The sequence below is a fragment of the Tupaia chinensis genome, unplaced genomic scaffold, assembly GCF_000334495.1.
Source record: "Tupaia chinensis unplaced genomic scaffold, TupChi_1.0 Scaffold144991_2, whole genome shotgun sequence".
Lineage (NCBI taxonomy): Eukaryota > Metazoa > Chordata > Mammalia > Scandentia > Tupaiidae > Tupaia > Tupaia belangeri.
In genome coordinates this window covers 1,415,209-1,432,789 of record NW_006204851.1, presented here as the reverse complement: position 1 = coordinate 1,432,789, position 17,581 = coordinate 1,415,209, and the positions used below count along the sequence as shown (strand labels likewise).

The window sequence follows — 17,581 nt, the reverse complement described above, 5'->3', positions numbered from 1 at the left end:
AATTAACCAAGCTTAACATTGTGAATTTTTGTGTCAGTAAAATATGGCCAAGTGGCCCAGAGGTCTGTTGATGTGTTTTAGCATGTTTTAAGAACTCTCAGTCTTTAGATATTTAGTTACTGGAATAGAATTAATAGAACCACACAGTATGCTTCAAGAAAGACTTTCCTTTTTTGGTGGTGAATGGTACCACCATGGCCATACATATACCACTTGTTCCAAAGTGATACTGTTAGAAGTCACATTTGTTGCACTCTTGCAACATGCTGGGCATGGCATAGAATAGAGAGTGAATGTCAGTATAGTTCAGATAATAGATAATCTGTACTAGCATCTAGATTTTTGTTTTTCAAAAGAAGTATTATGCTTAATTCAAATACTCTCATTCTAAACTGTAGTTCCCAAAGGCTTTGCCAAGTGAAGATGCAAATATTCAGTCTGAAATGGTACCATCTCAACCTAGCGCTGCTGATATTGAGCAGCAAGATCCTGGAAACATCACTTCGCTCCTCTATATCTGCTTCTTAATCTTGAAAAGTGGCCATCTCAGGGCAGGCAGGTGGTGTGGTAGTTGAGGTGCCGGACTCCCACATGGCTGATTGTGGTTCTGAGTCCTGGACCTGGCAGTTTGCTTTCTCACTTCCCTTCTCTCTGTCTCTCTGTGGTCAACCTAAATAAAATAAAAAAAAAATTAAAGAATGACAATGAATAAAATTAAATAAAAGAATTATTTTTTAAAAAGTGGCCACCTCACCAGAAGATCATGAGGATCCAATGATTCACATGTGATAACTCTTCTGAAGTAATTAAAGACATTTTATCAACAGAATATGTTTACAATTATTGCCATAGATTTCACAAGCCAGAAACAAAATCACCATCATTCACTGAGATCTTGTTATGTCCCAGGCACTTTACTAAAAATTACACATGTACAAGTTCACATAATCTGCGTAGCCCCGTGAGGCATTATTATTTCTATTTTACAGACAAAGAAATCAAATTCAGAGACATTAAGTCACTCGCCCAAGATCATAGAGCTAGTAAGTGGAAGAATAAGACTATACAATACCATGGCTCTATGACTCTGAAGCTCATGCTAATTTTGCTTACCAAGTCACGCAAAGTTTCATATGATGTGATATATTCTTAACTACTCACAGCTTTTGCATGAACATGAATGGTCTCAGGGTTTCAGATTAAGTGAACCATGCCTCCATTGTAGTGTTTGGGACCAAAGCATAGAAATCAGCAGGGTCTCTACCCATGAAACAGACATTACAACATTAGAATCAAGGGCAGAGGAGTGCCTGAGGTTAGAGAGCTGACCAATGGCTCCACCTACAACAGGAGACTTTTCTGCTACCAACCCACTCCCCAAAGTTTCTGTTCTAGCGGGTAAAGGTGGCACCACCAAAGGCTTCACTAACTTAAAGGGGGAAGTTGTACTACTAGAAGGGACATCTAAATAAACAAGAAACATTGCTGCGCTGGCAAGATAAACATGTCCTAGAATGACAAAGAGACTTAGGAAATTCTCCACGGGTTAATCCTATTTTTCACTCATCTTCTTGAGTGGGTGAACACTGACAGCTAGTTTGTGACTAAGCAGAAATGAAGACTTCAAGGAAAATCAGCAAAAAATCCTTTAAAAATCAGGTTTTTGACTGCAAAAAAAAATTATCCTTCTGTTATCTCAGGGTTCTATGCCTTTGAATAAGCTCAACTCAGAGGACTATAGTAGATAATAAGATCCATTATTTGCTGAATGTTTACTAAAGGCCAAGCATTGCATTAAATGCTTTCATATATTATCTCGTTTCATCCTCATAAACCTCCATGAGGTAGATGACATTAGAGCTACTCCCATATTACAGATGAGGACACTGAGGCTTAAGAGAAACAAGGAATTATTCAAACAAGGTTACAGAGCTGGGAAGTAGCCAAACTGAGATTCAAATGCTGGTCTGGTTGACTTCAGAGTTGGTGCTCCTAATGCTTCTATCATAATGGAAGAATAGATTATTTTATATTTTGAAAAGTACAAAATATTATATAAGAGGATGGGTCTTCTTACTTAATGCTTCTTACCAAATTCAAGTGAATTTAAGCAGATAACATTTTTCCCTTCCTAAAACTCATCCAGTCCTGTGAATTATATAAATTACCTTTGGTGAGTCTCAAGGTATCAGAAAGAAATGATAAAATCTGAAATTGCTATGCTATTTCTCTTACAGCTGCCTCCTGAAGGAGCTGGTGGCTAAATCTTAAATAAGTACAATATTTCCATTAACATCTATAGCTCACTTCCTCTACCTTAGGTCCAGTGACAGAGCTCTTTCATGAAATCTTATGGAAAGATGGTATGGCTCTGTGCAGAGTAAGACATCTATAAGGAGATTTACTTTGGTGAGTAGCTTCCCTAACTCCTGACTACTGACCCCAATCACTTATGGACTGACTTCTGAGCCCTTTGGAGCATGAAATCCACTAGATTACATGATAAAGATTGCTTTGATTCCAAGCTTCAAGACTAAGGACCTGTACTACTTTTTCATGGTGACTTCATCTTTCTTACACAAATGAAAATACCTCAAGGGACAAGGTATATTTTTTCACCTGTTTTAATCTCTTTCTAGGCCTACTACTAAATACGGCTTACAGAGAAGATCGTCAATCTGAGTTGGTAATGCCACTGGAATTCTTGAGTGGAGGAAGAGAGGAATTGGATCTGTACTGAAAACCATTGCTACCCACCTACTCCTTTTAGTTTCTTAAGATTTTTGCTATAGGGCTCATGTACTTGCTGGAGAAACAGAGAGATAGACAGAAAGCTAGAAATCACCCCCAGAGAGGATGGTCACACCACAATACCTTCTTCTCTATTCTTCTCCTGGGATAGCAGGCATGCATGCACATGTGCCTGGTGTGAGTCTCAAATCACTGGGTCTGGGATTTGAACTGCAGTCAGCCATATGAGAGTCCAGTGCTTCAACCACTACACCCACCAACTGGCCCTCCTTTTAGTTTTTTTTCTTTTTAAAGATTTATTTATTAATTAATTCCATTTGTTATTATTATTATGTTAATTTGACCAGACACACATACACACACACACACACAGAGAGAGAGAGAGAGAGAGAGAGAGGGAGGGAGAGAGAGAGAGAGAGAGAAAAGCAAGAAAGCAAGCTGCCAGGTCTGGGACTCAAACCATTATCATTCATGTAGGAATCCAGCACCCTTAATCACCATGCTACCTGTTGGCCCCTTTAGTTTCTTAATTGAGTTTACAAGTACTGCTCTCAGCCTGTCACTGTGGTAAGCAGGAAATCAAAATAAGTAAGATAGTGAAACTTCTTGCTATCAACAAAGCTCTCAATCTAATGGCAGGGGGGGGTAGTGTGGTTGTTGGGGATGGGGCAGAAGAGGCTGGGTGATATTTCAGAGTTTAGAATTTTCCCTCATGGAGTTCCAGAGTCCATATCAAATGGCAGCCCAGGCATCTTTTGCACTCATGTTTGCTCTAGGGAGAATCAATCCAGAAAAGCATGTACTAGACAGACTCCTATGAGTTGCTCTCATATTTCAAAATCTTTGGTGGTGCACCGCTGTAGCACCATGCTCCTGGCTCCTGGTTCATTGGTCCACTCCTAGGATTGTGCTGCTTTTTACCCTCTCTCAGGGAAACCTACAGTCTGTATGGAGTGCAGGGAACTTCCTTCAGTTTGTCTTTACCCACGCCTACTGAGAGATCTCCGCTAGGAATGTGTTAGTAACAGCTGTTGAAATTTCAGTGAGGTCTGTGTATGTGCATGCACCTCCTGGCAGAAATTTATTTTATCATCCAGCTAGCTCATTCACTTTTTCTTTCCCTTCCCTGAATGCCAAGTTCCAGAGTTAACAGAGTATTCTAAGTAGACCTGGCTAGATTAGAGGTGCCTGGTAGAAGCAGATTTGCCCTTTCCATGTGTATAATCAGCAGACACCTCAACATCATAAATATAAAACCAGAGACAAGCACTTTTGCATAAGAAACAATTAAGAGCACATAATGAAAGACATTATTCACCTTCTTGTTCTTCTGGGAGAGAAATGAAGTGGGCAATCTAAACCATAAACTTCCAGAAAATAAACAGACTATTTAAATATCAACTTCTGTTGGACAGGACTGGCTAGGACTCTATTAGAAGTAATCTCTGTGACAGGAATCTATGTGAAAAGGATAGAAAACCTGATCTGTCTAGTTTGAGCTTTTGATTTTTAACTCTGAACATAAATTTGGCTCTTTATGCTCTGAACAACTCTGTTTTCCATTGGTACACTAAATAAAATCAACACTTTTCGTTTGGCCACTGGTGGCCAGAAAATCTTTTAACAGGGTTGAACATTAGTGACAAATAGGGAAAAGTGAACGAATGTGATTATGAACTATTTCTTGCAATTTGGTATGTAACGGCATGTGTGTTCAGTAAAAAAGTGTGTAAATGTAGGAATATCAGTGTGGGGGGCATGTGGAAGAGTCTGGGAAAGTATGGATGGCCGTCTCCAGGAGAGTGTGGGTCACTATCAGTATGTGTGAATTAATGTAAGCAGCTGGGAGTCAATGTGATTATCTTGATGAGAGAGTACATGTCAGTGTCAATGTGTTCATGTGAGAGTGTGAATAACATATGGAAGTTTTACAGAAAACTCTATGACTACACGGGCACATGAGTCAGTGTAAGTATATCAATGTGAGGATGCAGCAGGGTGAGTGCAAGTCTATGCAGTCATGTGTGGAATCAGTAATTATGTGTGAATATATTTATCTATGTGAACTGTATCAGCAGGGCATGTGCCAGTGTAAGTGCAGATCAGTGCCTGTGCATACCACTACACATGCACTGGTATGAATGCAGATAGCAATGTGAATGAAATGTGTCAGGATGAGAGTAAAAGACTGAGAATATATAAGGTAAGTGTGATTGTGCAAGCATGAAAATGTGTGATGTATGAATGAAAGTTGCATGGGAGGTGTATATGTGAATATATATCAGCATGAGGGAGTGTGATTGTATGTCTCTAGAGATGAGGAGGAATGTATAATTTTGAGCATATAGTTGTGAATATGAGAGTATATAAAAGTGTGATAACGTAGGTACATAAGCATAGGTGTGCAATAAATGTAAACTGTGTTGATATAAACTGGTCAGAATACTAAATAAGAATGAGCATAAGTATGAAGGGTCTTGAAATGCTGAAATGTGATACATGTCTTGAAACATGTATCACCAAAAAAAATAAAACTATGCATGGATTTCAAAAATTTTTACACCAATATACGCTTGTACTTTAATTATATTTTTTTCACAAACTTTCTGATGTCCCCTCAAATGTATCAGCATGATTCAATGTGAATTTGCCTGTGTGTGTAAGTGACTCTGCATGAGTGTGAGAACATATAGTGATGGTTGTCAGTGAAAATGGCTGTTTATGAAAATGAGTATATAGAGTTGTATTTCAAGATGTGTGCCTGTGAGTTTGGTGTAGAGTGTGATTATGTCTAAGAGTAAAGAATGTGAGTGCGTGAGTGTGAATGTGTGTCAAAATGTGTATTTCTATGTGAATGTGACAGGGGTAGGGAGATGGTTTCAGCACTGTCTATATGAGTGTATGAGTGTATAATTTTGTGGCTAAAAAGGCAAATGAATAAGATGGTGTTTATTGTTTGAGCACATATAAATATGAATATTTGAGCATGTATGCACACATGTGTCCTGTGATGAGCTGTGTGACTGTGAGGAGGCAATAGTGATGATATAACTGCAAGCATATTGGGGTATATAAAATTGAATATGTATATGACTATATGAGAAAAAGTTGGAGTGTGGACACAGGTGGACAATCAATGTGTGTGTATGTAGTGTGTGTGATAGTGTAGGAATTTGAGCCTTCTGTTGCTATCCCCTGCTGAGCTACAGTTCTGTGGGCCCAGTGCATGCTCAGCGTGAAAGGGAATTACATTACATAGTCCTTGTTTATTTTTGCAGGTAAGGGTGGATATATCATCAGTATGAATGTGGATAAGTGTAAAATTGTGTGGCTATGAGTGTGTGAGAATGTAATAAATAGCAACAAAGAATGAGTGGATGGGAACATGAGGGTAAGATGGACAGTAAATGTATTAAAATATGAATATACAGGGGCTGCTGGCAGGTGGCATGATGGTTAAGAACAGATGACTTTCCCATGGCTGACCGCGGTTCAAGTCCCAGACTTGGTGACTTGCTTTCTCACTTTCCCTCTCTCTCACACTCTGCCCCTCTCTGGTCAAATTAAAATAAATAAATAAAGTTAAATAAAATAATTTTAAAAATATGAATATACAAATGTGAGTATATGATAATATGAATGTGCCCAAATGTAATACATTTATAAATAAGACTGTGTATGAAAGTGAGAGGGCAAGAGCGATTACAACTGTGTATGTGTCCAGTGTGCAAAGTAAGGGAGTCTGGGGGGGTAATATGTGACTGTGTGAACATATAAGAGCATGAGTATGCTTGTGAGAATGTGTGTAGCTGTGTATATGAGCATCAAAACATACCAAAGTAACTTGGAACACTAGAAATTCTCTTCGAGAAGTTTCCCCCCCCCCAAACCACAGTATATCTCCCGTTACAGGTTAAGTTACTTAGCCTTTCTCAACCTCCATCTCCTTGCTGGTAAAACTGTGATGATAACAATATCTAACTTGAGCTAGTATCACTTGTACACTCAGAAACAAAAACAATAATGATTAGGAAAATTACCTACCTTGCAGATTTATGGTAGGAACAAATGGAATCATGGAAGAAAACTGCCTAGTATAAGTACTGGCAACAGTAGACATTCAATAAATAAAAGTTACTACTGTTGGTGTCACAGAACACCCAGGAAAGACCCAGAGACTTGTTTCTTATTTTGTTCAGTTCTAGTTACCTTCTGTTGGTCAAGGTTTATAAAGGATCCCCTACCAGAGCATCTCTAGAAAGTTGAATGCATCAGTATCAGCCAGGCTGTAATTTCATACCCTCAATTCTACAGTCGAAACTCTGGGGCTTGCCTTTCATGAGAAGGCATCATAGAAACACCTGCCACTGAGCTACAGTTCTGTGGGCCCAGTGCATGCTCAGCGTGAAAGGGAATTACATTACATAGTCCTTGTTTATTTTTGCTTAGTTTATTTGTCTTTCTGTTAGGTGTTCTTTATTTTGGTTGCACTGTATTTTATTTATTTATTCTTTTTCTGACTTGGGCAATATGAGACACGCCTAAGAAGCTGACAAAGAAATAGATGAGAAAGAGACAGATAGAAGAACAGCAAGCTATAAACAGGTAGCTGGACAGCAGGGGATAGCAACAGAAGGCCAGGTAGAAAAGCCAACAGAGGAAGCAATAATGACTGTCCAAGAGGCAGACAGAGACAGGTGGAAATCAGAGAGGCAGGTAAAGATATCAGAAGAAAGAGCAGAAGAGCAGCCGGCCCAGCTTACAAAGCTGCCAGGGAATTGCTGAGTACTTGTACGGGAGACTAGAGACCTGTAAAATCTGTTCCGTCCTTAAAGAGCTTACAGTTTAATTTACCTAACAAGATAAATAATCCGGAAACCATGCAAGAATTATTTGAGGCAATAGAGAATCAAGTACGACACTGCACACTATGGACTCCAGTGAGAACTGGGGGAGAAAACCCCCTGGTTGGTTAGGGAGACACAGAGAAGGTTTAGGAAGGATTAAGCTAAGCCTGCCAGTCCTGGAAGCAGGAGGGATAGGATAAAGATGGTGAAACCAAGAGACCAAGGATAGCTGTCTTAGGCAAAATCCCCCAGAAAGTGGGAGTAATGCCCTGAGGCCTAGCTGGTGAGGTCCAGGCAGGAAATTTGTGCCTGAATCTCTGGTAGAAAGAAAGCATTTACCTGAATTTGGAGATTCCTAACTCCCTGCCTTGGAATCCATTACTCACCTCACACCGCCACCACTGCAGCGCAGGTGGGCGCTGCCAAGTGAATTTCAGAAAAATCCCTTAAGAAAGCTAGAGAATCAGAGTGACAAGAAGTGTAAAACAGCATGGCTACGTAGCATTCCAGAAAGGACACTGAACTGGGAATTAGGAGATTGGAGTTACAAGTTAAGAATTGCTGGTAGTCACGTTACCACTCCAGGCTACTTGCTGTCAAGTGGGAAAGGCCTGCCCTAGTTGGCCTGGGCAAGTGTTGAAAGAATGAAATCAAATAAGAGAGATGAGAAACATGTACAGATTAATATATGAATATACAGGGGCTGGTGGCAGGTGGCATGATGGTTAAGAACAGATGACTTTCCCATGGCTGACCGCGGTTCAAGTCCCAGACTTGGTGACTTGCTTTCTCACTTTCCCTCTCTCTCACACTCTGCCCCTCTCTGGTCAAATTAAAATAAATAAATAAAGTTAAATAAAATAATTTTAAAAATATGAATATACAAATGTGAGTATATGATAATATGAATGTGCCCAAATGTAATACATTTATAAATAAGACTGTGTATGAAAGTGAGAGGGCAAGAGCGATTACAACTGTGTATGTGTCCAGTGTGCAAAGTAAGGGAGTCTGGGGGGGTAATATGTGACTGTGTGAACATATAAGAGCATGAGTATGCTTGTGAGAATGTGTGTAGCTGTGTATATGAGCATCAAAACATACCAAAGTAACTTGGAACACTAGAAATTCTCTTCGAGAAGTTTCCCCCCCCCCAAACCACAGTATATCTCCCGTTACAGGTTAAGTTACTTAGCCTTTCTCAACCTCCATCTCCTTGCTGGTAAAACTGTGATGATAACAATATCTAACTTGAGCTAGTATCACTTGTACACTCAGAAACAAAAACAATAATGATTAGGAAAATTACCTACCTTGCAGATTTATGGTAGGAACAAATGGAATCATGGAAGAAAACTGCCTAGTATAAGTACTGGCAACAGTAGACATTCAATAAATAAAAGTTACTACTGTTGGTGTCACAGAACACCCAGGAAAGACCCAGAGACTTGTTTCTTATTTTGTTCAGTTCTAGTTACCTTCTGTTGGTCAAGGTTTATAAAGGATCCCCTACCAGAGCATCTCTAGAAAGTTGAATGCATCAGTATCAGCCAGGCTGTAATTTCATACCCTCAATTCTACAGTCGAAACTCTGGGGCTTGCCTTTCATGAGAAGGCATCATAGAAACACCTGCCACTGAGCTACAGTTCTGTGGGCCCAGTGCATGCTCAGCGTGAAAGGGAATTACATTACATAGTCCTTGTTTATTTTTGCTTAGTTTATTTGTCTTTCTGTTAGGTGTTCTTTATTTTGGTTGCACTTTATTTTATTTATTTATTCTTTTTCTGACTTGGGCAATATGAGACACGCCTAAGAAGCTGACAAAGAAATAGATGAGAAAGAGACAGATAGAAGAACAGCAAGCTATAAACAGGTAGCTGGACAGCAGGGGATAGCAACAGAAGGCCAGGTAGAAAAGCCAACAGAGGAAGCAATAATGACTGTCCAAGAGGCAGACAGAGACAGGTGGAAATCAGAGAGGCAGGTCAAGAAATCAGAAGAAAGAGCAGAAGAGCAGCCGGCCCAGCTTACAAAGCTGCCAGGGAATTGCTGAGTACTTGTACGGGAGACTAGAGACCTGTAAAATCTGTTCCGTCCTTAAAGAGCTTACAGTTTAATTTACCTAACAAGATAAATAATCCGGAAACCATGCAAGAATTATTTGAGGCAATAGAGAATCAAGTACTACACTGCACACTATGGACTCCAGTGAGAACTGGGGGAGAAAACCCCCTGGTTGGTTAGGGAGACACAGAGAAGGTTTAGGAAGGATTAAGCTAAGCCTGCCAGTCCTGGAAGCAGGAGGGATAGGATAAAGATGGTGAAACCAAGAGACCAAGGATAGCTGTCTTAGGCAAAATCCCCCAGAAAGTGGGAGTAATGCCCTGAGGCCTAGCTGGTGAGGTCCAGGCAGGAAATTTGTGCCTGAATCTCTGGTAGAAAGAAAGCATTTACCTGAATTTGGAGATTCCTAACTCCCTGCCTTGGAATCCATTACTCACCTCACACCGCCACCACTGCAGCGCAGGTGGGCGCTGCCCATGAGAAGGGGCTGAACTGGCTTCAGCTCTGATGGACTCGGTGCTGGGCATGCCAGCAGCCACAACATGCCATATTGCCAGCAGCCACAACATGCAAGGACTCAGCTGCTCTTTCTTGGGGGAGACCTGCTGAGAGAAGCATTGTGGGGGAGAGGGAATCTCTTTCCCCACCTGCTGCTACTCCCTCGTCCAACCCTCCAAATATCACATACACACACACCAAAGTGAATTTCAGAAAAATCCCTTAAGAAAGCTAGAGAATCAGAGTGACAAGAAGTGTAAAACAGCATGGCTACGTAGCATTCCAGAAAGGACACTGAACTGGGAATTAGGAGATTGGAGTTACAAGTTAAGAATTGCTGGTAGTCACGTTACCACTCCAGGCTACTTGCTGTCAAGTGGGAAAGGCCTGCCCTAGTTGGCCTGGGCAAGTGTTGAAAGAATGAAATCAAATAAGAGAGATGAGAAACATGTACATAAGTAGCATAACTATGGAAAAATCTGAATAATCGTAGGAAGTGGTAGTCCAATGTACAATGGAAAACAGACATGATAACCAATGCAGATTGGCTCTAAGAATATCTGAGCTTCCCGACAACCCAGCACTGCTGTTCAGTTCACTTCATCTCTCAGTTCCAGGTCTCCACCTCCATTTACATTCCTCTTTCCACAAATCTTTTTCACCAAGAAGGAAAAAGAAAGTCTAGGAAACAGCAGATGACAGCTATGTTGTTGGACTCCCACGTAGTCAACTGCAGTTCGAGTCCCAGACCTAGAGGCTTAAACTCATGCCAGGTGCATGTGCATGCATGCCCAAAATCCCTAGGGGAGACTGGAGGAGAGGGAATGGTAATTTAGCTATCCCCCTGGGGGTGATTTCTTGCATTCTGTCTCTCTCTACCTCTCCAGCAAGTACACACACCCTATGGGGGAGAGGAGAGGAAACCTCTCTCTAAAAAAAATAAAAAAAAGAAAGAAAGTCTGTCTTCCAGACAAAGTACTCTGAGGCCCCCTAATTTGCTATCTCCTCACAGCTGCTGAGAGCTGAGTTCAACCTTTGATCCTAATTGGGACATCTGTCTACCTTGCTCCTATCCTCCTATCTCCACCTTAGGGATGTTTTCCATAGTCCCAGATGTATTGGATTCCCTCAGTATCTGCAGCGGATTGGTTTTGAGACCCTCCAACTCCAACACACACACACACACACACACACACACACACACACAGATGCTCAAGTCCCTTACATAGTGTATTAAAGTACAGTCAACCCTCTGTATTCATGGGCTCTACATCTGCAGATACAATCAAGCAATCAAGCAGATGTATTTTTGATCAGGTAGTTGGAACTGCAGATACAGAACCTGTAGATATGTAGGGCCTACTATCTACTGTTTGTGGCTGGTTTTGGTGACAATTTACTCTATCCTCTCTACAGAAATTCTTCAGTCTAACCATGAAGGGGACTAGGTCTCTTTAATTCTCTTTCATGCCTTTTCCCACAATCACTTGAGTCTCTCCAAGGAAAGGCTGATCCTCCCACTGTAGAAACTCAACTTCTGCAATCCTTCCTACTCTGTTACCCTCTCCCCCTCCCTCAACAGTGTTTATCCTCAAAGAAAAGCTGCAGCTATATGCTAATTTGCAAAAGAGCACGACCCTAGCTAACACCCATTTTATTAGAGGATATACCAGAACACACAGCATCCTAATCCAAATAGGTGGATGGGTGGATATCTGAAAGTGGAGATAGCAAAACTGAAGCCCAACAAAGCCAAAAAAAAAAAAAAAACCCAAACAAACAAAAAACAAAACAAAACAAAATAAATCTCCATGATGTCCAATTCCCTCTTCTTGAATAAAAAGATCAAGTCATATCCTGGATCTGTCGTTTGCACTTGGGCAAGATGCCAAACTTGTCTGTCCCCCCCAGCGTTCCTGGCATTCCCTGTGTGCTTCCCACACATTCACTCCAGGCAGTCTTTCCAAATCCCACCCACTGCACCACAGAGTGGTGTATCCGCCCCCTCCTTTGCTGCATGAGCTCACCCTGCAAGAGGGTGGTAGTTGGGGAGGGATGAATGAAGGTTGACAAAACTCCTGAGTGGGAAAGGGCTGAAGGAGGGCAGAGAATGGCCTTAAGAAGCCTCCTGCCCCATTTCGGGGTTGAGGGCTGGTAGGGGAAGCAGCATCCATCCATACAAACAGGGCCACAGGAGTTAGGGGAAGGGGAAATACACCAGTCTACACTAACCAAGAACCTCCATGCTTTTGAACAAGATCAAGAGCTTTCCTTAAGCCTATCTTCACCTCCTCCTAGCTGCCTCATTTGTAAAACCACTTAATAACTCCACAGGAGCCTGCCTTGAACCCATTACTTGTGCAGCTCCAGCCAGTGCAGAAGCAGCTGGCAGGGCACAGTGCTCTACCTGGTGGCCATCCTCCACTGGCCCGCCTAGAGGTGTGCTGTGTTGAGTATGTGTGTGTGGGGGGGAGATAGGGCATGTGCACAGGGCAGGGGTCTCCTGTGTGTGAGTACATGCACATGGTGGATCATATATTGTACCATCTGTGTGCTGTATCATATCAATACCATGTTCTGTATGTCCTGAGTCTGCATTATGTGTGCGCAGTGTCATGTTCATGTTCATATTATGCTGTGTCCAGGTATTCTGTCAGTACGCTACTATGTATGTATTATATGTCTGTGTTACATTGTACATATATTGCATCTCTCCTGTGATGTGTGTATACACTGTGTCTAATTTGCAGTATGTCACATATCTGTGTCATGTTACTTTTTTCTGTGTTGTGGATGTTATGTGCCCATACATGTTGTGTGTCTCTGCAGCCTTGCTATGCACCTGAACCTCAGCTTTCAGTTGGAAACTGGGTTAATGAGCAATGCACACCTTTTGTACACACTCTCCCTGACTCCCGCACTCTACCTTGCTGCATTCCAGCTTTCTTGCCAGAATCCCTGTCTTGGACTGGGGCTGTCACCTTGGGGTGGGGGTGGGATTGGGGGGAAGCTAAAGACAACTATTCTAACTGCCAAAGAGCCCTCCTATAGCAAGTGCCTTGTCTAGCACTAAAAATGCCTGGAAAAGTTCTGGAATCTTTTTCAGGCACAAAGAAGGGGCATACTGGGACAGGGGATGGCTCTGTCTCTAAACCCCCAGCCTCATCCATATGCAAGAAGAAGGACTTGCAGGAAGCAGCAGCTGCTTGAGTTTCTCCTTCAGGCTGGTTGGAAGGACTGGAGCTTTTTTCTGCAGGGAGTAACAGTTGCACAAATGCATTAGCACCCTAGGCAATGGGATCCAATGGGAATCTTTGTCAAAAGTGGCCCCATCAAGGTCACTAGAGGGCGCTATTGCGTTGATCCTAGTAAGATGCACAATTCTAAAAAGTACCTTGGGCTCAGAAGGAGATGGGTAGGAAAGTCACCAAGGAAAAGCGCATACACCAAAGCCAGGATCTTCCTTAATCTTGACCCCCAAGCTCTGTTATCATGAGACTGAGTTACAGAGTGAGAGTCACTACCTTCTGTCTGTCCCTCCTTTGGGGGTCTGTAAGACTCCTGTACAGAGCTTTTAAAGGGGCTTGGTTACAGAGTCCCGAGCAGATTCTCAATTTGGACTTTTCCCTCCTGTTTCCTATTCACATAAAATAAAAGTTGAGGCCAATAGGTGGCATGGTGGTTAAGACTCTGGACTCCCACATGTCCAAGCGCGGTTTGAGTCCTAGAGCTGGTGGCATGCTTTCTCACTTTCTTTCTCTCTCTGTCTCTATTGAGCATGTGCCCTATAACAAATTAAATTAAATTTTCAAAAAAGAAAAGTCAAGTCACATTGCTAAAAGAAATGAAATGTGTGTAGTAGTTGTGGGGTTGTTTTAGACTGTTTTTCCCTAAACTAGAGGGCATACAAAAGGGAATGTGACTTCAAAGGGATATTCAAGAAAGGGGTCAGTATTTTAGTGAACCTGTCTTCACAACCACGAATAAATAGATGAATGTCCTAAAATGTCACTTCCATCTTAGAGAACACCTAATCCAACTCATCATTTGAAAGACAAGGAAACTGACACTCAGAGAGAGGTAGACATACTCAGATCATTATGCCTAACTTCTGACTCCCAGACTTCATTCCACTCCAACTTCCTAAAAACCTTTATTCTCCAAATCTAGTCCCTTTCCACTCCATAGAAAAACGTTGCCTCCTCCTTCACTGGGCTACAAGGCCATGCTGTTTCATCTCAGCAATCAGGCCTCTCTGTGACCACACCTTTGGAATGACTTTTTCTTCACATCAGTAAACTGCTCATCTATATTCATCTATAATATTTCCAGTCTTCAAAGTTCAACTCCCCCATTTTGCTTCCCACCCCCTCCCCCAGCTGTAGTGGTACCACTTTGTCCCTCATTGCATCCCATGGGTGCAGTGCAGTTTGCCCCAACCTGCAGATAATTGACTGAACATCCAAATCAGACACGGATCTATTGCATTCATTAATATTTCAAATTAAACTCTGCTAAGCTGTTTTCAGAGACTCAGGTAATCACTGTGTATGTAAATATAAATGTCTTCCAAAGTCATGGAATGTATTAAGAAGCAACAGATTTTAGGGAAGAAATGGATCACCAGACCTGGAGGTTCATTTGGTTCTCCAGTACTCCTAAAACAAACTTAAAATGTATGACTGTGAGTTGGTCCATGGCTCAGGCTTCACACCTGAAATGGAGGAATGGTGTCCCTAGGAGCTGCTGCACACCCTTTCCTGCCCCCTGCTGGAGAAACTGTATAGTATGGAGTTGGCAAACCAGTCCTGGCCCAGCTTAGGGAAAAGACCAGTCTCCTGCATGTGGGAGAATGCTAGAGAGTGTGTGTGTGTGTGTGTGTGTGTGTGTGTGTGTGTGTGTGTGTGTGTTTGGGGGTTGGGGGGAGAAGGGCAGGAGGCAGAGAGCAGCCAAGGCTTAAGCTGCATCCCAGATGACTCAACAGTTACACTTACCTTAATAGTGTAGAGTTGTTTGCTTGCTTGAGCTGGGGACCCAGACTTGGCCCTAGCTCATCTAGGTATGTAAAACCAGCCAACCTACCTACCTAGATCACATTCACAGCTTCCCCGCTCCCCTTTGGCACCTTAACCCCCCAATTCCCTCTCCTTACCCAGGAGGAAAAAGTTGGCTGTTGAGGCTGCTGCTCCTGGACTTTCTCCTTGATCCCTTGGCCAAAGCTACTGGCTCCTGAAGGTGGGCTACATAGATGGAAATGCTGATGACTCCCTAAATATCTCAAAATATGCCCCCTAATTCTTAGCTGAGCCACAGCTGTCTCAACCATTGAACCTTTCCCAGAGAAATTAGTACTTTTGGGCTCCTGGTAAGTTGATGTGTTTCCTCTTTCTACTCTATAGCTTTGCTCTTACCTTCTCCATCTGATCCCCTTACTCCATCTGATTTTTTTTTTTTGCCTTGGCCACATTCTATGACCTCATAAGGTTAACCTCTGACCTCATAACAGCAAAGTCTGTCGTGGCAGCATCTCCCTGCCCCTGAAGTTGTTCTTCATTTCTCACCAATCATCTCTACTCCCCACCTCTCTTCCCCCTTGACCTGGACAGACATGTTTACTCTATATACCTTTTGCATCTCCAACCAGAAATAGCTGTAATCTGTGGGAATGATCAACCCGTCAGACATCCCTGGGTGTTGTACTCTTGACATGCACCCCTATGCACATGCACCTTTCTCAGGTCACTTCTACACAAGGCCCACTTGCCTGTCTGGAGGTTTGGAGGCTCTGCTTCTTGACAGCACAAGGTCTCTCCCGTCTCAGGATTCTTGGCTCTCAGCTTTTACCCACTAGTCTCTTCCTATTTCGCTTTCTGCATGAAGGGGATATGATATTTGTATCCAGAAACAGGGGTTTACATGGCTTTCTCTACAAGCTCCAGCCTACTAATCACTCATTACTATATATTAGGCCTCTTTGCCCAAAGGTACACCTGATTGGGAATCTCAAGTACCAAATCACAGATGCTGTCTAATTATTTTGCAAATGGCCCAATGAAAACCGCACTAACCTTTATACCTCGCTCATTCCAGAACAGGGTCACAGTGTTGTCACCAACAGGAATGGACCTCCTTCTGTTCCAACACATCAGACAGCCATATAGTTGGCCTGGATTTGAGTCTGCAAAACCATGGGGGAGCAAGACTAACATGGCTAAAGGCTCCCTGCTGAAAGCCATTTAAAAAAAAAAATAGCACAGCAACCGCCCCCATCACATTTCCCAAAGCCAAGCCACTCACCCTTCTCTCCTTGGCTTCTATAGACAACAGCCCAGAACCCTCAAACTCAGAATCTGGAACTGGATTCTGGAAAGTGGGACCAAAAAAACAAATAGGGCCTCTGGTTCCCTCCCGGTTTAAACCATCCTTCCCCCAATCTCTCACCCCAACCCTGAAACTATTTATATAGGGAAGGAAACCTGCAAAAGCAAGCATCTAAAATGCCCAGTTTGCCCAAAAGTGCGGCCAATAATCTTGCCAGAGCCACTTCACAAACTGAGGGCATGGAGCCCTGCAAACTGAGGGGCTCAGGGAAGAAAGGGGGGGCAGTGGACCCAATGACTCTGCTCCCCAGACAAAGACAAGGGTCAACCTAGGTATCCTAAGCATTCTAGGGACGTTGTTGCATTATTCCCATCCAATCCCCACGGAGAAGAAAGAGTCCTCCTGTCATTACCATTCCCCCACGACAAAAGGGGAGGAGAATAAAGAAAAATAAGAGAAAGGGAGGGAGGGCGCCCATTTATGAAAACCGTCACTTTTTCTATTGGTCCCTTAAGGCTCTTCTGTGATGGACTTGTCCAGACCGCGGCCACACCCCCTCCCCTTCTCTGGGGCCTGCTGTCACTAGTACTGTGGCTGTTTTGGGAGATGGGGGTGAGGGAAGGTGGTATAAGACTTACAAGCTGACGTAGCTTTCAGGGCAGATTTTGCCTCAAGTGGTCCAGGCCCCAGTAAAGCGAATCTAGGGTTGGACCAAGCGAAGGAGCAAAGGCCTTCCAGGAACGGCCTCGACACACCCACTTGTCGCGGATCGCGAACTAGGATCATGCAAACTGCACTTTAGGTCTCAGGGCATCAGGAGAGCCGCGTAGGAGATTCAAGGCTGTGGCGCCGCAGGGGCCTGAGAGGGGCTGGAAAGGTAGCACATCTGCCCAGCAGCCTCCAAGTGTGGCCTTCCTGCCGGGCGCCCTCCAAGCAACGCCCAGCCGCCCCCCCCCACCGGAGCTAGCCCGGTTGCTTTAAATCGCGGGATTTACCTGCTATGGATCCAGCCACCCTGTCAAGACCTTTCCTCTATCTCCGAGCGCTCCGGCAGGGCTGAGGAGCTGCAGCCCCGCCGCCGCAGGCGCCGCCCACGCGG

The 17,581-nt window shown here is 43.1% G+C and overlaps 1 protein-coding gene across 8 annotated transcripts in view; it reads right to left on the bottom strand.

Moving 5' to 3' along the window:
• The window catches only part of PAK3 (p21 (RAC1) activated kinase 3), a 320,142-nt gene that overhangs the window by 136,685 nt on the left and 165,876 nt on the right, over window positions 1-17,581 (bottom strand). For 2 of the 8 annotated variants that reach the window (XM_006167722.3, XM_006167732.3), the window contains exon 3: window positions 16,230-16,339. The exons of 1 other annotated variant lie outside the window; for it this stretch is intronic. The gene's annotated coding sequence lies outside the window, so the exon portion shown is untranslated. Of the gene's footprint in view, window positions 1-7,984; window positions 8,018-10,100; window positions 10,160-15,572; window positions 15,597-16,229; window positions 16,340-16,458; window positions 16,528-17,477; window positions 17,556-17,581 lie in introns of those variants that run through there. 5 more of the 8 variants (XM_006167724.3, XM_027767968.1, XM_006167730.3 and 2 more) reach the window with 5 other exon arrangements.